At 40.4% G+C, this 22,413-nt stretch overlaps 1 long non-coding RNA gene across 1 annotated transcript in view; it reads left to right on the forward strand.

Annotated features, from left to right (window-relative positions):
• The window catches only part of LOC141577227 (uncharacterized), an 86,610-nt gene that overhangs the window by 61,416 nt on the left and 2,781 nt on the right, over positions 1-22,413 (forward strand). Inside the window, exon 10 of the long non-coding RNA XR_012506089.1 lies at positions 11,746-11,841. This is a non-coding gene — a long non-coding RNA (uncharacterized LOC141577227). The remainder of the gene's footprint in view (positions 1-11,745; positions 11,842-22,413) is intronic.

The following is a 22,413-nucleotide window of genomic DNA, read 5'->3' on the forward strand; positions in this document are numbered from 1 at the left end:
GGTGGTTCCATTTGTGACCCTGTCAGGGTTGTTCATGTTATAAAACATATAGTCTGTTAAAGTACAGTCCCTTTTACTCCGAAGACATTCCACAAATATTCCTTAAATCTGGGTGTGGTTTTAAGAAGACAGAATCATTAGAACATGTACTTGCAGGTTGCTAGTGCAAAATCCCCAAATCAATAGTCTAGCTCAACATCTAAAATCTTTCTAATCTACCTTGGGTTTGTATGGATAAGTGAAGCAGTTTGCTAAGAACTCAAGACCAGGGTTAGAATACAGGCTGGTGTAGCTCAGCAGGTCCTCCCAACCTGATGCTCTGCCAGAGGGAGGGGCCGAGGGGAGAGGGCTTGTCCTGCCCTCCCTGAGCTGACAATTTGATGGCAAAGATCTTTATCAGGTGAAGAACTGGGAGTTTCTTCTAAGAAGAGTGGGTTTGAAAAGAGTCCTAAAACCGCGGGAGTGACACAATCCCTTTTGTCTCAAGTACGTGAGAGCGGCTGTGGGGACACTTGGGAGACTCGTGAGTCCAGGTGTGCAGTGTTGGTGGCTTCCACTTGAGCGGTGGGACGGTCAGTGTGTAAAAGCGAACAGATTGAAGGCATGTTTAGATGGTAAAAATGAAAGGATGAATGCTGTCTGTGAAGGTAGGATGGAGGAAGGCCCAGGTTTCTGGGTGGATTAATGAGGTAAGTGATGGTCCTGCTGTGCTCTGAGGAGGGAAAGCTGCAGAGGGAGCTCTGGGGGAAAACTGATGAGTTCAGCTGTGGATGAAGTGAAAGGCTGTTAGATGTGTGGACTGGGAGATCTGGTGAGAGCAGGTACTGAGTAGGAGGAGGGGAGAGAGACCTTCAAATCATTTTGTCTTGTGAACATACAAATAAGTATGAGTAATGACACACAACACCTCTATATTCTGGATTAAAACCCAGTAACATTTTTCTATATTGACTGCAGAGGTTCTTAATTATTTTTTAATAGAAATAAAAAAATAGAAACAAAATAGTGAAGTTAATGAACATCTTAGAGTTGATGTGTGTCCTTGTATGTATTTTGATACCTCATCTGTTTATAACCATAATCTACAAAAAGTTAGCTTGTTTAGCATAAGAGTTAAACAGAGGGACGTGAAACACACTGTTGGGGGTTGAGGCTGATCACCTTGGGCAAACTATGTCGCCTCTCTGTCCCTTAGTTACTTCTTCTGTGACTGCCTCCAGGCCCCTCATCACAGCTGATTTCCTAGACTAGATGTTGGGAGGGAGGCTGCTGAAGGGGCTAAGAAGTGGTAACTGCTTGGGATACTGAAGAGAGAGACGAAAACAGATTAAAGCCGAGAAACTGAGTACAAATACCCTCAAAAAAGGAAAAAAAAAATCACATAGTGTTTTGAGCCACTTAGCGTAAGGGAAACAAAATCACGTGGACCCAATTTTCTTGAGCATATGAGTATAGTGGGTGGAAGGGTGTCATCAGAAAAGTGTTGAGAAAAGGCCTTTTGGTTTCCCTTGACATTTGCAGTAAGGATGGGAGCAGAAGCGAAAACCCCCTGTTCACTGTGGAAGGTGCTCTTTTTTGCAAAACTGACCAAAGGTTGGAGACAAGTCATCAGCGGTGCTGGCAAATGAAGAGACTTCTGGATTGGGTGGGGCACTTGCTGTGACTTCCAGGTGGCCTGCTGGCTGGGGGCTGTGAGGCGGGCAGTAGGTTTGCAGGGTGACCCGGGCATAATTCCTGGCTCTGAGGCTGCTGGTCTGACTAGCAGACCTGAGCACCCGCAGACCTAATGGGGCAGCTCGGGATGTGGCCTGGGACACCTGCCTTTCTGAGGGCAAGAAGAGGGCTCCCCTGAGGGGGTGTCCCTGTGGAGAGTGGAAAAGTCCTCCTGCAGGGGAAGAAGTGCCTCTGAGCAGGGGGAAGGATGCACAGGCAAGACCAGCCTGAGCATGGAGGTTTTGGGAAGCCGGAAGTCATAAAGTGGCCCAAGCAGCCTTGTTCCTGCTAGATTGGAAGGAAAAGATGCTGAAAAAGCAGGCTAGGGTCAGACCGTGTTGTGGGTTATGAGTGACAGTAAAGGACTGGTCAGGCAGGCACGAGAGAACCCTGTGGGCGTCCCAGCTGGGGCATCACGCCAGAGGGAGGAGCAGAGGTATGGACTTTGCCACTTATTAGCTGTGTGACTTTGAGCAATATCACCCAAACCCTCTCTATATATATCTTCATCTGTAAAGTGACACAGCTCGTGTCATCAGAAGGCTTAGTTTAGCTCTGATCCTTTAGTCCAGTCCTGTCAGTGCTGCCCTGCAAGGTTCTGCAGCAGCTGCTCTTACCCTGAGAAGGGAGGGCGTAGAGGGACATTGTAGTGCCCGAGGGCAGGAAGGGGTTGCTTTAAAAGCAGACATGTAGCCGCCTGCAGCTGCAGGCCTGCAGGCAGTTTGGTTGATGGTCCTGGAGAGGACTTTGGAGGCCATAGCATCATCTTAAAACTTGTTTTCCCTTGGGGACCGGATTTGCCTTTGCAGATTAATGTTGAAGATTTGGGCTTCTGGCAAAGCTGTTTTCAGAGATGAGTATATACATAACATATAGTATAAAATAAAATGCTTTTATTTAATCTGTGGGACTTTGTAGCTGTTTGGAGCAGTTCTGTTGGCCTGGTCTCCACGGAGGACACTAGGGGTCAGCAGAGCGTGCGGGAGGGCAGGCCAACCGCTGTGCTTCTGCGGGGGGTTCTCCCCAGCATGGAGCTCTGTTACGTTGAATCTTCTCTGAGTTTGGTTGCCAAGCGTGCAGACAGCAAATTAATGAGTTCTGGTGGGATTGTATAATGACAGGAAGAAAGAGGAAACCGTAGTTTTTCGGGACTAGAACATGCTTTTGGTTCCTGACTCAGTGTGTTCCATTACAGAATTGATGAGTTGTGTCTATTCTGGGACTTCATTGAAATAATCGTTCAGCCTAAAATTTAAGAGTTATGTTTTATTTGGCGGGAGGCCTCGAGCCTGGATGACAGCCTCTCAGATCTCTGAGGGACTGCTCCCAAGAGGTAGGGGAGGAGCTTGGATAAATAGGAGCTTTACAACAAAGACCAGGTACTTGGAACAATAAAAGATTGCTTGTTATCTAAAGAAAGCCAGATATCTCAAGTTCAAGTATTTAGTGCTTTTCTATGTATGGGATGAAGCAAACATATGGGTTATTGTATTCATTCCTTTGGCAAGCACCTAGCTATCTAGGGACAGTATCCTGTCCTTTCTTATTCTGAGTCTGCTCAGAGGGCACCACTGTGAGTGGCTGAAAGGCTGGGTTTCAGGCATATCCTCGCTGGGGTGTGGCAGCAGCTGCTGAGTGCTTGGTCTCAGCATTCTTTGTTTACTGACATGGTTGTAGTATTTTCACTCACATTGTAGTATTTTCATTCACAGTGCTCCCCCTTGGTCCTAAATTCGACCTATATTTTGAGAGACATTTCATGACCAATTTTGTCCCACGGTGCTAGGATGGCTCATTCCTTTTTCAGGTGAAGAATTTTCTGAGCTGCCATTCAAGGTGTTAGGTTTTTTTTATCAGGGCCTGTTGATACTAAAAGTTTTCTGGATCGCCTGTCTTACTAGTCTATTATGATCCAGGAAATGTTTGCCCTTCGTTGCTCATTCCCATACCTAGAATCACACTATTACATTTATTTTATGCAGGGTTAAAAATTTTATCTATTTCTTCAGGATGTTTAGCCATCATCAATCTTGTAGGCCTAGTTACACGTTGGGAAATGTAACAGACAACAATTTAATAAAATAGAGATCATATAACTAATATAGCTAGTAACGTTTTTAAGTAACGAGTAAGAATTTAATAGTAGAGAAGTTGTATATTTGGGTTAAAATTTTGCTTGTATTTCTGATTGAGTTTGAGTGATCTTATGAGAAAGTTCATATTTATGGTCAGGATCCGAGCAGGTATTAATTGGCCAGGTGAGTTCTCCCACGTTGTAAGATCAACAGTGGCCTAAAGAGAACTATAAATTATTTTTAGAATAACGTTTCTGAGGGCTATCTAGTTAGAGCCTTGGAGTAGGGAAACCCACCAAGGTAACACAGAAGTACTAGACATAGGTAATTTACCATAAACTTAACAATTGGAGTAGTTCATAATAAAAGGTAGGAGAAATTGTCAAAGTAATTGGTATACAAGCCTGGTCCGTTGTCTTGGGTCAGCTGTCGAGCTCAGATGTCGTCTTCTTCTCATCCTGGCCTGGTAGCTTTTTCACCATTTTGGCATTGTTTTCAGGTGAGCAAGTGGTCTATAGGCCAGTGCACTGAAGGGGCTGTTTCTGACAGGAAATGAATTCGAAATTCCGTTTCCTTCAGCTTTTGTGTGTATGGTCTAGTTAAGAGTACTTGATAAAAGGTCTTTCCATTCAGGTTGGAGACAGTTCTTTAAGTCATGCATGTTCCAGTATGTATAATCCCCTGGCTTAGGTCATGGAGCATTGGAAATTTACACAAGGATAGATTACTGAGCTTCGGAAACAAACCTAGAGTATCCTTTTCATAATTAAATTAAACTGTACAGCAATATGACATAAAAGCAAGGAATGATCTGGGAAGTGTCTTAGTAAATATAGACCTCAATTAACAAAACTAGAACTTAATATCCAGTAAAATATAGATTTTTTTCTCTCTAAAATTACCCTCATTTTTCTCAAAGCCAAATCAAGATTAATTTCTTTACAAGTCAAGTCTGATTATTTGATCATATAGGCTTTTTTAAATTGGCTGTGTTGGAACTTTTAATAAGGAGTCTCAGGGTAGAATGTTAATAAGATTTGCTAAGGCCTGGAAAGCCCCGTCAACGGCTTGTCATGGATTTCTGCCTTACAGATTTAGGTAAATTCTTTTCTCTTTAAAATCCTTAAAATACCTTGAGATTCCTATATCTGTTAGAAGATGATCTTCCTCATTTGTCTGATAGAGCCACTGGGGACCTAAGAGTTTTTAGTCTATTGAGGGATCAGATAGAGAGAAAAGATAACTGTTCCAAGTCTGATTACATAGGTATAATTTATCAAATTGCTGTGAATCATAGCTAGCTTAAAGAGAAGAGATTCTTTATGTCTGGGAAACAGGTTAAAAGCCAGTAGTATTTTAAACAAAATCAAAATTTATAAACATATTCACCAGTTTACTCAGTCCCATGTAACTAATTCTTTTAATCACAGTTTTCATTGGAAATTTAAAATTTCTTACCCAGTTTAGTTCACTGCTATAGTTTGAAATTTATTAGAAATCAGTAAATCTCCTTGAAGAGCAAGCATTTTGCAAAACCATCAGAAGACAACCATTAACTGTCTATAAATGACAAAAGATTTAAAATCATGGTTAAACACCGTTACACTATAATCGATAAAGAAACCTGGTCACTATACCCAGAAATATCACTGGTAACATTTCAGATATACCAGAATTTTAGGGAGTCCATATAATTTCTACAATATCTATATTAATAATATTTTCTCATACAATATAACCTTAGAAGATTTATTATTCATTTGACAATATCATGTTATTTAACACGCCAATTGAAACTTACTCTTTTAAAATCTCTCTTTGGGATGTTTCAGGGGCCATCTGTAACTTCCCAAACTTAACTGGAGATTAAAAGAACTTTAATTAGAAATTGATATCTGGGGATCTTTTTAAAAGATTTCAGAACACTTGGTCAGATAAACATATAGGTCACTGTAAAGCAGTACTTATTCATTAACAAGAAAATACGTCAAAGGTAAAGGCAGAACAGATCAGTTAAGTGGTATAAGAAGGTTTACAATCTGTTGCTGAAGGTGGATTAACATTTCAAAAAACATGTTTCCTCTTAACAGCGAGAAAACCAAATCTAGTCTTGTACCAACTTACTTCTAAGATTCATTTACTTTGCCCAAGTTGATTCTAAATTTAGCCAATTCCGACAACGTACGAAACTCTTTCCTTAGGGTACCTCTTCCACAAGCCTTCCACAGCTTTCTATTCTCATATTAGTGTGTCCCTTATTTTCTCTTCCATTCAGAAATAACCAGCTTCAGGACAAAGTCACTATTTTTCATTAACAAAATATAATTCCATTCTTATATCTTCCTTTACACATTTATCTTACTTTCCTAGGATACTGAGATCATTCCCTTAAAAATAGAGTCTATTTCAGGGTGGCACCAACCATTTATTAATATATCTAAACACCTTTAGTTTCTCTGTAAGAGTAAGTTAAATGTTAAGTAATTCATATTTCAATCTTATTTTATCTGAAAATGGCATAGCTATTAAATAAAATCCTATCATTTAACTTAATTTAGCACAACTCTAGAATTTAAAGATACCAAACATTTAGAGATTATGTTAAGCATACATTTTAAAAATATATTTTAAAAATTTACCCAAAGCTCTCATCTCATTTGCATTTAATTTACTTAAAATTTTACCACACCACATTACTGTTATTTTTTTCTTGACAAATCTTCACCAGATATAACAGAATCTTATTTGACTTTCATTAAACCTAGGTACAGTAAAGGTATTATACTTAATATTGATGACTTTAAAGATGTCTATATTAATTAGAACAAACTTAAACTAAACAATATCAAATATTATCTTAATATTGAATTTTTCCAGTTCACGTGATGCTGAAAGTCAATTTGTTCAGTTTTTATTTTAAAAATACTTAATTTGTAAGCTCTTATTTTTTACGTCAATTAAGCAGAGATCTTTGACTTTGATTTTTTTTTTTTAGCTGTATAAATATCTCACATCTGTAATGTGTACGCAGGTTTATAAACAGACAAAAGCTAGAGATCTCATAGCTTCACTTTAAAAGTTAATTATAATATAGGTATAATAATAGTTCTAGTAGGCTGAATTTGCTTGCTCAAATCACTAAGGCTTACTATTTATGAAACAGATATTTAAGATTTCTTGACAAAGTCTGAAGGACCCGTCAGAGTTCTGAGTTCTAAAATGCCAAAAATTTCTTGGCCCTAAGTTTTATCTCATTGAGCTAACTAGGCTCAGTACTAGGTCACTGTTTCTGTATTTACATTTCTGGTCTGCAAGACAAAGACACACGCTTCCAGTTCCCCAGAGAACTGCTCTGTCACCCAGAACCAATTGTATCTCCTTAATTGGCATTTTTTTTATCAATCAGGAGAGCTGTAAACAAAGAATTCAATGTTTTAAAACTTTAAGGTTTACTTTATCATGTCTTCCAAAGCTTGCATAAGGTATTTAGTGATGTCTCTTTTCCTTGAGTTATAAGTTAAACCCAGGGTAAACCTCTTATTATATTTTTTTTATTAGCCACTGTATATTAGTTTTTAGTTCTACGTTATATTGGATGGCTCATGTAACTCTATTGGTTTCCTTTACTTTGTTCAATTAATATTTTCTGAGGGACAGATATGTGCCCAGCCTTATAATACCAAGAAGGGGAAGCGTTTTTCCATTGAAACAGATCTATCCCACAACATAATTAAGCAAAAGGTTTACATAAAGACCATTTAAATATACCAATTTTATAAATATTTATCTCAAATTTTTTAAATCTTATACCTTTAATTTTTATATTTATTAGGTTTAATCAATAATTTTTATTTCTAGAAGGATTGCCAGAAACTTTTTGTTGTTTTTGTTCATTGTATCTAATTTTATAGAAAAGTCTCTAGGATGCCCAAGTTTCAGCCAAAGTGCTTAGGTCCTACTCAATTTTTAATTTGATTAATTGGTCTGTTGTCCCAATCATTAATCAAGTATATCAGTCTATATATACATATATTTTAAACTGTGGCAAATAAAATGGACTTGTTTGAACTTTAATGTTGGGGGCAGTAGGTGATCTCTCTGGCCCTTTTTTTTAACTTTACTAGTGTAGTATCAAAACCTTGTATCTATTCCAAAAATGTCCATTTTATTTATCTCATTCAAAATAACCATATAAAAATATTTATCCATTTGGGATAAGCCCTTATCTTTTTTTTTCTGACATTTTTACAATCCTTTTTCCAGTTATTCAACTTAATTACCAATAATTATTCTAAGTTTTTATTAACATCTCTAGAACCATTTATTGGAAAGGAAAAACACAAATGTAGCTTTTCAAAACAGTTTTTTTTTTAAACTAAGTTCTTAGGTTAACAATTAGATATATTTTTCTATCTTTAAACTTGATTTTAATAGGTACCAATTAAACAGCTGTTTATCATGAGATCTCTTTCAACTTTCACAAATTTAAAAGCTTTTCCAAATTAAAGGATCCATCATATGGCCATCAATTTATATATATATATATATAGTGATTTTAAATGAATAAGATGAAGAGGCTTTTCCACATGAGAGTGGGGGTGTTGCCTAAATAAAATTCAAAGCTTTACTCTCCAAAAGCTAAAGGCCTTTGTGGTCCAGGCTGATGCAACAAAGTTTAAGATGGCAAAATATCTGAAAATTGGTACAAACAAAGAATTGCTTAGAATCCAATTTATTTACGTGGCCACCATATGTACGCAATACTTGTACCTTTTGTATGGCAGAGTCCAAGGTTTCCTTTAAAAAGAAAGTAAACATACATATACATACATAAACACACTTAAAAGACCCAGAGAAAGATAAAACGTTTACATTTCAAGGACACAGGAAGAGAAATTCAAGTTCCCCCTAAAGTGGATTTTGTTTTTATAAGTTCAGAATTCCAAAAAATGTTTCTATCAGGCCTGTTTATTTACTTTCAGATTGAGATTTTCTTTTCTAATTCCCAATTAATGTTGTAAGTTTTGTATGTACATAAACCTGGCTGGGGTATTAATTGGAGGCTGGCAATCTGTCATTTCTTTTTCTTTTCTTTTCTTTTTTTTATTTTTTTTGAAAGTTCTATTCCCCATTGTAAGGTCGGGTACTCAGAATAAATTTGCTAGTAAGATTTCCCGCAGGGACAACTCTATGGCATGAAGTCTTTGTCTCTACCACTCCTGCAAGATTCTCTGTCACCCGAGAAAGCTGTTACCAGCCAGGAGGATGGTCCCATTTTTGGAGTTGAAAGGTTCCTCGTAAGAGTTTTACTTTTATCCTGAAAAATTCAATGGATGTAACCAAATTGAGGAAAACATTAGACCAGCCTCTTACCTAACCACTCAGTCCTGAACCCAGTGTTTTCAACTTGGACCCACTCAGGACGTCTCCACTGGGTGAGTATTTTCCTAATAGGTTTCCACCAGCCCACTTCTGACGTCTCTTCAATGTGGGTATTTCCCGTTACCATTCAACGAGGTCCCACCCAGTATGTCTCCACTGGGTGGGTAATTCCCCCCAGTCTCCTTCAACTGGAGGGCCAGGTACCTGGAAACACCGCCAAATAAAACTCAGGATTATCAACCAATATATGAGATCCGAGAACCAGGAGAGACTCACCCAAATTCATCTGGACTCCCCGAGGAGGCAGATGGTCACAAAGGGCCACTGCTGGTACAAAGGCCCCAGTTACTCGGAGAGTTCAGGTGGAGAAAGTCTGCTCTGGGTCCCTTCATGGTGTCCAAAACAGTTGACTGAAATACATGTGCCACCTAAAATTTAAGAGTTATGTTTTATTTGCGGGAGGACTCGAGCCGGGATGACAGCCTCTCAGATCTCTCTGAGGGACTGCTCCCAAGAGGTTTGGGATGAGCTAGGATATATAGGAGCTTTACAACAAAGACAAGGTTGTTGGAACAATAAAAGATTGCTTGTTATCTAAAGAAAGCCAGGTATCTCAAGTTCAATAATTTAGTGCTTTTCTATATATGGGAGGAAGAAAATATTTTGGACTCACTGAATTCATTCTTTAGACAAGCACCTAGCTATCTAGGGCCAGTATCCTGTCCTTTCTTATTCTGAGTCTGCTCAGAGGGCACCATTGTGAGTTGCTGCAGCGGCTGGGCTGCAGGCCTTTCCTCGCTGGGGGGTGGCAGCAGCCGCTAATGACTTGGTTTCAGCATTCTTTGCTTACTGACATGGTTGCAGTATTTTCATTCACATTGTAGTATTTTCATTCACGGAATGATTATGGATAATCTGCAACCTTGGAAAGCAGCCGAGATGGAATTACTGCAGGTACCTTCTACTTTAATAAGCCGTGTGCAAACATAAACATGGAGGAAGCATACGTTTGGATTTGGTGGTGTAGGGAAGGGTTTCTGCACATTACAGGAGAACGCAATGCAGAATTCCTTAAGTCCACCTTTCTTTTCTGTAGTGGTTTCTGAGAACAGTTTATGGTAATTAACCAACATTGACAAACGGTAGCACACATTGCATTTAAGAGCTGGCCGACTGCACACTTAGGTATTGGACAGGTGGAATTCATAGGCAAGTGATCAGGTGGCTGGGAGAGAGTTGGAGACAAGGCCTGGGCCCAGAATCCGGTTTAAATCGCCATTTCCTCACCATAGGGCCTTGGACTAGAATGTAACCTCTCTTAACCTGTTGGTGAATCTGTGAAATGGGCATGATATTATTCGTTTCTTCCTGGGATTGTTGTAAGTTCTGAAGAGTATTGTAGCACACATGAAGCACTTAACACACTGGCATTTATCAGTGTTCACTGTGTGCGGCCGCCCCACTTCGCGTGTGTCAGAGCCGTAAAGGCAGCATTTGTCTGTTGAGGACGCACTGGTAGCCCCTTGGCTAGGTTATGAATTTGGTGATTTCCTTTAATCCTTGTAACTCTGTGTGCCATGGGCATTTATTTTCATGGACAGATGAGGAATCTCAGGGTAAAGAAGACTGTAATTTGCCCAAAGTCAGATCATAATTTTGGGTGCAGTGGCCTCGGTTCAGCATGTGCCCCAGGGCCTTCTGCCCTCTCCGTTCAGCAGTAGAGCCAGATGTGGGGTCAGCTGTTTCCCAGCCCAGAATATCTGGCAGGCCGCAAGACACACTGGCCCTGCGCTGCTTGAGCAAAAACTCCGGGGGGAGGCAGTTATAAAAGGGATAAACATAAAAACAGATGACAGCAAACTGTGATCAGCTCTGAGAAGGAAAGGAACACACCTCGCAGTGCAGAGCTGCGAGCTTTCCCATCAGTGCTGCTCTGGGGGCGTTCATATCGGCTAAACAAACTCTGCTGCTGCACCAAGGCAGGAAGGCAGGGAGCGTGTGGCCAGGTAGACAGGGCCTTGTTAATCATACTCATTCCCCATTAAGCTGCAGTGTCATGGGCACTTACCTAGTAAACAGATGTCTTCCATAATCATCACGCACTTTTCTTGGTAGTTTTATTGGCCCCACCTTTGAGATGAGGTCATTGAAGCTGGGGAGTTTGCTGCATGCCCGTGATCACCTTGGAAATACCCCCACTGGTCTATCAACCTAGACTGGTGTGGCTGTCATGTCCCAGCCCTGTGAATGGCATCGTGTTGCTTCTCCCAAGTGGCCCAAATGACTGACATTGATATTCTTAATTCGTAGGAAATGGTATGTGACAATAGGTGAAAAAGGTAGTAAGAAATTGTTTGGAAAACTAGAACAAAATCCAATTCTTCCCCAGCTGGGGAAGCGCACCCAGTGTCACCCACCCTACTCACTGCCTGTCACCTCCTCCTTGCTGACTCCACGTTCAGAAGCCACTCTGAGCCTTTGAAGAACATTTTGCCTCATGACAATGTTGAATAGGACCTGCGAACCCTCTGTCCCTGGTTAACCCTCTCTTCAAAGCCATTTAAATTTTTTGCAGGCTCCTCAGCTCAGATGTAAGAAAAGACTCTTTAAACTTCTTGATGCAGCTCCTTAATGAAGATCTTGTGAAGGAAACCTACTCAAAACCTGGGAGGTATGCACACAGTGACTGCAAACTCAGCACTTTGTGATGTTCAGTATCAGATTCGTGGGTGACTCAGGAAAGGCTTTTATAAGGTAACAAGGGGAAAGTGAATGGACGCAGGATGTGTGAGACTGAAACATCTCGGTCCCAGCCAGCAAGGCACCTGCGTTCATGATGGTGGGTGGGGAGTGCAGAGTTGTCACAAAGAAAGAAGTGGTGGGATGGGAGGGAGGACAGTTAGGTACTTTACTGGGGAGGGAAACAGTGGGTTGAATATTTCCTGGTTGAACAAGAGGACTGTGACATGATGTGCTTGTATTTTGGAGAGAAGGGTTTTGTGGGGACAGGCCTAGTGAGAACGCTGTCAGGCTGGGGAGTCAGCACAACAGGGAAACACACAGAACTGGGCAGACCCCAGGGCCCCTGCTGGGGAAGAGGCTGCCCGCCAATTCGAGCCCTGGGGGCTGCTTCTGTCCCTTAGCTGGGGCCTCAGAGCTCCCTTCACAACCCAGTCCTGTTGATACAAGAAAAAAAAAACGTGACGCATGAGAAGGGCTGTGTCTCAGGCTTTGGATGAGCCCCTGGGATGTGCCCCACCAGATTTTGTTCCTTGGCTTCATGCAGTAAAGAATTCAAGAGCAAGCCAGTGTTGAGTAAAGGTATATTTATTCAGAGAGATACATTGAAAGGCAAGAGAAACTTCACGAGTTGTGGGGGTTTGATGCTCAGATTAAAAGTAGGTACACACTCCACATAGTGTGGGCCTTCTCTGAAGAGGGAGAGAGAGTGGTGACCCCGAGGTGGTGTTTTGTTGCTCTTTTTTCTTGGGCTTGGTGGTTTCATATGCTAATAAGTAGAAGGATCAGCCTTAGGGCAAGGGGCTTGTATTCCCAGAGAGTTGACCATTTCCCACCCTTTGACCTTTTGTGGCTAGCCTTGGGACTGCCATGGTGCCTGGGGCATGTTATTCACCATGTTACTATTACAGTGGGTGCATAATGAAGCTCAAGATCTGCTAGAAGTTAAATCTCTTCATCCTGTGCCTCAAGGCCTATTGGGGGTTGAATCCTTCACCATTATGATGTTAATTGTTGTGGCCTTCCTTGAATGGATGTGCTCTGCCCCCTTCCATCCTATCTCACTGTGATGACACAGAGAGAACAAAGGCCGGGCCCTGCCTGTGCTCCTGCATTTAACAGCGGGAAGTGAGGTGTGGGCTTATGATGACTCTGAGTGGTGAGAAGGATGTTTCAGATTTTCCCACGTGAGACATGGGGACCTGCCAGCACCCACTGCAGAACTATCTCACGGGCATCGTCGCTTGTGTTGTTTTGGAAACAACAGGCCAGCCAAGAAATAAGCACCACACAGAGGGTTGGAGTACTGAGATTTATTACCCCGGCGGGCTCAGAGGGGCTTCTGTTCCGAAGCTCTGAGCACCTCCAAGACCTGCACGTGAGGTTTTATAGGTTTAATTACAAGTATGGGGCTATTAGCCAATAAGGCTCCAACAACAAAAAGCAAGGAATCAGTACACTGAAGCTTATCAATTTGGAACAGATCACATTACTGACAATTGTTGACATCGGATTTACGAGTTAGCCCAGCAAAACTTACATCAGTAAACGGACACTTATCACACTTAGATTTGTGACTTAGCTTGTTAGCCCAGCTGGGCTTTTCCTTCACAGTGTCACTCATCTTTTCTGTTTTTTTTTTTTTTTAAGTATTTAATCCAAATTTAATATCAGGATTATTTGGGAAAGAAATTTCTCTTTTTCTTTTCTTTGGGGCTCTTTGGGGGGGTAGGTAATTAGGTGTATTTATCTGTTAGTGGAGGCCCTGGTGTTCGAACCCAGGACCCTGTGCACGCTAAGCACACGCTGTACCGCCCTCCCCATCATCTTTTTCTTTTTGCTTTATCTGTCAAGAATCTTACACCTGAATTTCTAGTCGGCCTTTAACACTTGCCCTGACTTCATGGAATCCATTTTTATGACTTTACCTCCCCCTGGTTTCATTTAAGTATTGAATCTCCATTTTCTCTTCACTCTCAGTTTTGCCTTTTTGTTGTTATGGTTGTTAAGCTGTGTTTGAAAAAATTGTTTAATTTCTCTTTTAGCAGGAGGCTAAAAGTAAATAAATATGTAAACAAACAGCACACTTAAATGCTTTTATACATTCTAAGCTGTTTAGTAGTTACTTAAAAACTGAATTGAATTTTAAAGTGATAACATTTTTAAATTATTTTTTAATTTTTTACAAAGATATAGCTGATTTAAAATATGATATATTTCAGGTGTACAATAGATGCTCCATTTATAGTTACTGTAAAACATTGGCTGTATTCCCTGCGTTGTAAGATACATCCCTGTAGCGTGTTTACATTATATGTTGCAGTTTGTATAAGAAAGTTGGGTAACGCAGAGTCTGGGATGTGGCTGTGTCTGACCCAGGTTCACGCTCACACTGCCTGTTAGAGCTCAGGTCCTCACTCCTGTATGCAGGAGAGCGAGTGGAGGTAGCTCTCATCAGCGCTGGTAACAACCTCTGAGTGGCAGTGAAAGCAGTGACTGTGTGTGGACGTGCAAAGTGTTGTTTCAAGAGCTTTACATGCATTTTTGCATTTAATAATTAAAGCCCTCCTGTGAGGAAGCGTTTTATGATTTTAATGAATAAAAGTTTTTTTTGATATTGATAGACTTCAAACCTCCGGAAAATTTACAGGAATAGTACAATAAACACTCAGATACAGTTCACCTTAAAGGGCACTATTTGGCCTTTGTGTCTGGCTTATTTTAGCATAAAGTTTGAAGGTTCATCCATGTTGTAGCCTGAATCAGTACTTTATTCTTTTAGTTTGATAATATCCTTTTTCTTTTTTTTCGTTTTTGGTCTATTTAAAAACATTTTCATTGAAGTCTAGTCACTTTATAATGTGTCAGTTTCTTTTGTACAGCACAACACTTCAGTTAAAGAAGAACATACCTGTATTCATTTTCATAATCTTTTTAAACATAAGTTACTATAAGATAATAAATATATTCTCCTGTGCTATACAGTATAAACTTGCTGTTTATTCTATACATACTCTGTATCTGCAAATCTTGAACTCCCAATATATTCCTTCCCACACCCTCTCCTCTCTGGTAACCATAGTTTGGTTTCTATGTCTCTGTGTCTGTTTCTGTTCTGTAGATAAGTTTATCTTTTTGTTTCTTTGCTTTATTTTTTGTTTTTTGTTTTTTTGTTTGTTTGTTTTAGATTCCACATGTGAGGGATCTCATATGGTATTTTTCTTTCTCTTTCGGGCTTACTTCACTTAGAATGACATTCTCCAGGTCCATTCATGTTGCTGCAAATGGCATTATTTTATTATTTTTTTATGGGTGAATAGTAATCTATTGTACAAATACACTACAAACTCTTTATCCAGTCATCTGTCAGTGGACATTTAGGTTGTTTCCATGTCTTGCTATTGTAAATAGTGCTGCTCTGAAAGTTGGGGTGTAGGTGTCTTTTTGAATTACGGATCCTTCTGGATATATGTCCAGGAGTGGGATTGCTGGGTCATATGAGAGGTCAATTTTTAGTCTTTTGAGGAACCTCTATACTGTTTTCCACAATGGCTCCACCAAACTTCATTCCCACCACAGTGTAGGAGGGTTCCCAATTCCCCGCAGCCTCTCCAGCATTTACTGTCTGTGAACTTCTGAATGATGGCTATTCTGACTAGTGAGAGTTGATACTTGATTGCAGTTTTGATTTGCATTTCTCTGATAATGATATTGAGCATTTTTTCATGTGCCTATTGGTCAATTGTATGTCTTCATTGGAGAAATGTTTCTTTAGGACTTCTGACCATTTTTGGATTGAATTGTTTGTTTTTCTTTCTTATGAAGTGTAAAAGCTGTTTACATATTCTGGGAATTAAGCCCTTGTCAGTCTCATTTATTGCAACTATTTTCTCCCATTCCATAGATTGTCTTTTTGTTTTGCTTATTGTTTCCTTTTCTGTGCTAAAGCTTCCAAGTTTAATTAAATCCCACTTGTATATTTTTGCTTGTATTTCTATTGCTTGAGTAGACTGCTCTAGGAAAACATTGTTGAGATGTATGTCAGATGTTTTGCCTATGTTTTCTTCTAAGAGGTTCATAGTGTCTTGACTACATGTTTAAGTCTTTAAGCCATTTTGAATTCATTTTTGTGTATGCTGTGAGGGAGTAGTCTAACTTCATTCATTTACATGCAGCTGTCCAGTTTTCCCTACATCATTTGCTGAAGAGGCTGTCTTTACTCCATTGTATGTTCTCACCTCCTTTGTCAAAGATTCAATGACCAAAAATTTGTGGGCCTATTCTTGGTAATTTTGTTTACCCATTCATTGATGGATGGATATTGTTTGTAACCTTTGGCTACTCTGAATGATACTGCCATGAATATTGATGTGTAAGTTTTTGTGAGAATATATTTTCATTCTGTTGGCTGTACAGTTGGCCCGCCATATCTGTAGTTTCCACTTCATGGATCCAGATGGCTGGTTGTAAAGGGACTCGAACATCCTTGGATTATGGTATCCAGGGTGGGGGGTTCCTGAAATGAACCCCCCGAGGATACTGAGGGATGACTCTATATGTAGGAGTGGAATAGCTGAGCCATATATTTCTAACCTTTTGAGGAAACACCAGGCTTTTCCAAAGAAGCTGCACCATTGCTCCTTTCCAACGGCTGCATATTGAGGGTTCCCACTTCTCTGCCTCCTGACCGACACTTGTTATTGTCCATGTTTTGATTATAACCATCCTAGTGAGTGTAAAATCAGATATCATTTTGATTTTGATTTCGCAAGTGATGCTGAGCATCTTTTCATATGCTTATTGGCCAATTGTGTATCTATTTAAATACTTGGCATATTTAAAAATTGGGTCGATTTTCTTTGTATTGGTCAGTTGTAAGCATTTGTTTTATATCCTGGATACTAGTCTCTTATTAGATATATGCTCTGCAAAATTTTTCTCCTATTCAGCAGATTGTCGTTTCACTTTACTTTTTGTAAACATTAAAACAATTTCTTTCTAGGGGAGGTAATTAGATTTATTCATTTTATTTTTCTTGCTAAGCATGCACTCTATCACTTGAGCTACCCCCTTCCCCTTTCATTTCACTTTCTTGATGATGTCCTTTGTAACAAATGGTTTTAATTTTGATGAAGTCCATCTTATCTTTCTTGTTTTTCACTTGTGCTCTTGGTATTGTATCTAGGAAGCCATAGCCTATCCTAGGACCACAAAGATTTAAACTATGTCTTCTTTTAGAAAATTTATACATTTAGTTTTTACGTTTCTGTCTGTGATCCATTTTGAATTAATATTTTATTTGTTATATAAAATACGGGGGTCCAGATTCCAGAATCATTCTTTTGCCTTCAGATACCCAGGTGTCTCTGCACCATTTGTTGAATAGACTATTCTTTCAATGGAGTGTTGTTGGCACATTTCTGGAAAAATGACTGTAAATGTAAGTTTCCCCCCTGGATTTTTTATTGTGTCTCATAGATTTTTGCATTCAAACTTATGCCAGTACCATAATGACTTTAGTACTATAGATTTGTAGTAACCTTTGAGTGAGTCCTCCAAATTTGCTCTTCTTTTTCAAGATTGTTTTGGCTGTCCTGGGCCCCTTGCACTTCCATATGAATTTTGGCATCAGTTTTTCAATTTTTGCAAAGAAGTCAGCTGGAATTTTGATAGGGACCCCATTTAATTTGTAGATCACTTTCGGGAGTCTTAACATTTTTAACAATATTGTCTACCATTCCATGAACATGGGATGCCTTCCATATATGTAGATCTTTTAATTATTTTTTTGGTGATACTTCAAAATGTTCAATGTGAAAATCTTGTAAAATTTTCTTAAATGTATCTCTCATTTCATTTTTAATGCTGTTGTAATTTGAAAGGCTGAGCTTCCTAAGGGTGGGACTATATATCAATTTATTTATTTCTAGGATTCCTACACAGCAAATACCCTAGATTTATATTTGCTACATAAATCTATCCACAATTCTTCCCACCCCCGTGTCATAAGAAACCAAGACCCAGGTTAAGCTACCTGAACTCCTATGTGGAAGTGAGAAGTGAGACCCTTGGGTGGGGCTTTGTGCAGATTATAATGAAAGCTTATTCATTATGGCTTCATCTTAATTTCTTTTAAACAATCCTCTCAGTGTATATAGTCAGATACATTAAGAACATGACCTTTTGATGTGCAGAGGAGCTAAGACAATAATTTTCAAATAATTTCTAGTGAGAGTGTTGTACTTGAAACCTAATTTGAATCAATCTTTGAAGATTTATGTTTCAGGAGCTTTGACTATATAATACCTGTCTTTATTCAATAACTACAACTAAATGCTCAAACAACATGTAAGAGTTTGAGCAAACTGCCCCTGCCCCGTAGTGCTGGTTGGCTGCAGCTGTAACTGGAGTCAAGGCTTACCTATCCCAGTACGCTTGGGCGGATCTGCTCAAAGGGGTTCGTCCAATAGTTTGTCAGTAGTCTTTTGGACAAAGCCATAAAACATTGATTTAAGGTTGCTGGAATGGAATCTATTTTATTAATATTAAGTAAGCACATATTGAGTGCTTACTGTATGTTGGGAATTGTCCCTCAGCTTCATATCAATATTATTTCGCTTAAAACCTCTCATATTTCCTTGTTATTCATACATTGCAGATAAGGAGACTGAGGATTAGGTCTTCTCTCTTTTGGGGGGAGCTCATTATCAATGATGGGAAGTTGTAAGGAAAAAGATATTGATTCACCCTGAGAAAATATTTTTCTGAGAGTCAGCAATGAATAGGGTGACCACTGAAGAGGGTGATCATTGTTCGATTGAGACGATCCCCGGGTTGTAGGGAGTCAGCATCCCTGTCCTGGACACGGCACGTGTAGCGCTGCGTGGTGGGTGAGGCGGCGCGGCCGCGCAGGGAACGCGGATGCCGGGCTGTTGGGCTTTGCTCAGGCCCGGTGGGGCTTTCTCCTAAGGGAAGTGGAACGTCATTGTCAGATTTTAAGTAGGGGAGAAGGGTGCTCTCGTACATCACTTTTGTCTTGTAGAATGCTTAGAAACATTTAGAAGGCTCGGCAGGAGGTGATCTGATAAGTCAGAGTAGGGTGTTTTTGAGGTGTAGCAGTGTTCAATTTTCAAGTGATTTTCAGTACTATGTTTGTGTCTCAGTAGCCGTGTCACTTTGGATGACACACTCAAGGAAGTGAAACAATTTATCTTATTAATTGAAACAGTGATATACCGACTTCCCAGGACTGCTGTGGAGATCCAGTGAGATAACGTGTTCATAGTGTGCAGTGTGGTCCCCAGCACAGAGTCAGTGCTGAGGGAGTGCCAGTGAGAACCTGGTAGGTGAGGTGTGGGTGGTGGGACTCATTGACTGAGGAAATTGGGCCCTGAAGGAGGGGTCCAGTCACATCTGTGAGTGATGGGACTGAGATGGGAGAGGCAGACAGACCTTGACCCCGACAAGGGGCCCTGGGCAGGACGGCCATGGGAGGAGCACCATGAATTCAGCTCTTTGCAGGTGGAGTTGGAGGTGCCCTTGAAACATCTAAGTGCAGTGCCACAATCACAGAGGAGGTCTAGGCCCTGGCTGTGCATTTTCCTATAATCTCAATCCCTGAGGACGCCGAGGTATTGATCATTGAACGTGAAGACATACTTAAAAGACAAGTGAATAGTAGTATCATCTCTGTCATCAAAGCTCACGTCTCTTTATTCATCACTCACTTTGCTAATTGGGTACTTACAGAGCTCACTTCACCGTCCTCACCTGGGCTCAGGCTCCACAGAAAAGATCTTGTGAGTCTCCCTCTCTTCCAGAAGAAAACACATTTAGCTGGTAGACTTCTCTACTTCGCCAGACTTAGAATTTTAGTTTGTTGATTTAATTCTGCTTTCTGTTGGCCGTCTCCTGACAGGAGAGACATTTTACCTCATAGTCAGGTTTCAATTAGTTGTTACTGAGAATTGCTGATCTGATCCATAGTGTATGTTTTCTATTAACTTTGTAGAGTACTTATCATTTTTCTGTCTTTGCCCTTTAATTTTGTTTCCTCTTCAATGTTCTATCCTATTTGGGGCCTTATTTTATTTTTTAATTAAAAAATGTCTGTTAGCAGTTAAGAAAACAAAAGCAAAGAAAAAATGCACATGATAGCTAAATTTAGAAAATATCTATTGTGTTTTCTGCCTTGGCAATGGAGGGTTCTAGAAACTCTTGAAAACCTTCATTACATAAGTTCCTTAAAATGCTGATTAAGAAATAAGACCTTCCTTCCTCATCTTTCAAGCTGCACAGCTAATTGTGAAGTAAGTGAGGGGAAATCCTCAGAAGACATGTCAAACCAGAAAGCAGGGATTCTGGGAGATACGCGAGCCTTAGAAGCCCTGGGGGGCCAGTTGGCTCCTGAACTGAGTTTCAGTTGCCTTGACAGGAGGTCAGGAGATGAGCCCAAGGCCTCTCACACTGGGAGTTGGATGGCTGTTCTTATGTAAGGCCAAGCACATCCTGAGAATCCTGCTTTATAAAAGGGTGAATTAGAATGAAAAGTAAAAAAGCATTCCTCAAGGCAAGGAAGTAAGGAAAGTTAAATTTTTTGGAAGCGGGGAAAAATAACATATCCAATGTATGTATTTAGTTTAAATCTGTTCTGGCATGAGAGTGACAACAAGCTCCTGGCAGAAAATCACAGCTCCTCCCGGAAAGAGAAGTTGTGTTTTGAATGAATCAGTGGACAGCCATTCCGAAAAATGTCTCCAGAGTCTACTGGATCAAGATACTGAACCCAAACTCCTCCCTTCCATGGTCTCATTTAAATAACCAGAAAGGTTTTAAAGGAAAGAAGCCATAATCATAGTTCTACTTATTAACATTAACATATGCTAGGAATTCAGAGGTGACTATGGAGTTGTCACCTCTTTTATGGACCTTACTTTCTATTTGACATAGTTGGGGAACTTGGTGGAGGGTGGTTTTAGTCTGTTGCAATTAGCCAGGAGAGGAGATTAAGAAAGCAGTGAAAGGCGGGTGACATTTTTAGCTGAGGACAGTCCTGTTCAGTTGGTTTGTAATTGCAGGCTCGTTGAGTTGTCACTGGAGGGAATTGATCTTATGGAGTTTGGACTTAACTCAGGCCTCTTCAGAATGGACAAGTGAACCTGGAGAAAGACAGTCAAATCTGTGCAGACATTAAAGTCCACGTGAACGTGCTGTATCCCTGAGCCAAAGATAGGACAAGTAGGCAGCACTTCTTGAGGACAGAGGAGTGGTTTTTAAGGTTCTCCAAGAATGAAGCCCAGGGAACCGGGATGGCCAGTTGTCAAACTGTGACGTTGCTCTTTGGACGGTGTACCCACCGAGGTTATTGGCCGTTTATAGGTTTCCATTTCTCTTTAATGCATGACAGGTGATGAGGACGTGGGCATACACTTTTGACATCTTGTCGAAGTGACTGGGTACCTGCCTAGAAGGGCGGGCACAGCTACGGCTGCGCCATACATCTTGCCGCCCATCCCGTTCCCTGGCTCCGTGATCACGGCAGAGTGGTTCCTTGATGACCTGTCCGTCTCCTCTGTGACATAGTAACCCAACAAAATAACGGAGCGTATTAGCTTGGCTTTGTTCTTTTCCATCCTTCCCTTCAAATGATGATGACTGATAATGGACCCAGTTACGTTTGCATATGATTTACACGTAGTGCTGTCAGTACAAACCTTGTAATCCCCACTGTGTGATCTAGAGAAGAAAGTTACATTCTTTCCAAATTGTTTTGATGCACTTATGTGGGAAAATGATGTACGTTTGAATATATATTTCCTCTCTGAATCATCATGGCTACAGATGAATATTTGTAGACATGGAATGAGTTTACTGTATTTGAACTGTATGGTCCCCTAAATTCTCCCCAGCTTTTTAAAGTCATCACTGGAGTGCTACCTCCACAGTGTCCCAAAGCATCCACCACTGCCTGTTCTTCGGACACTGTGAGTTTCCAAGTTGGAGAAGGCTGATGGCTGTTGAGGCATTCTCTGGCACATCTCTGGCTGGCTGATGTGAGCTTAGCAAACAAGACTTGGCAGACAGTATCTAACCATGGTCACGTCCATTTCTGGAACACTCATGGAGGATTTTACACCTATGCTAGTGGCATACGTTATTTCTTTTAGTTTTCAAAACAATCATAATTAGATTTTATCACTTGTATTAATAAGGAAACTGTCAAAGCGAGTGATGTGCAGACTTTGGACTGGAACACGGGTCTTTCTGATCCCTATCTCTGTTCCCTCCCCAGCCTATCCTTCCAAATGTCCAGGAGACTCTTCCTCAGTCTTGAGTTTCCCGCTGATGTTACCACTCTCTTTGTTTCTGGAGAGGAAAACAAGTCTAAACTTACTTTCCAGTTGGAAATGGAATGGAGAGTTAACGTTGGAAGCCGGGAGAGTCTGTCCTGTGATGAAGCGGTCTCTGAGCCACTTCCATGGGGACGTCACGTCACTGTCTGGGC

Source organism: Camelus bactrianus, chromosome 3, assembly GCF_048773025.1.
Source record: "Camelus bactrianus isolate YW-2024 breed Bactrian camel chromosome 3, ASM4877302v1, whole genome shotgun sequence".
NCBI lineage: Eukaryota > Metazoa > Chordata > Mammalia > Artiodactyla > Camelidae > Camelus > Camelus bactrianus.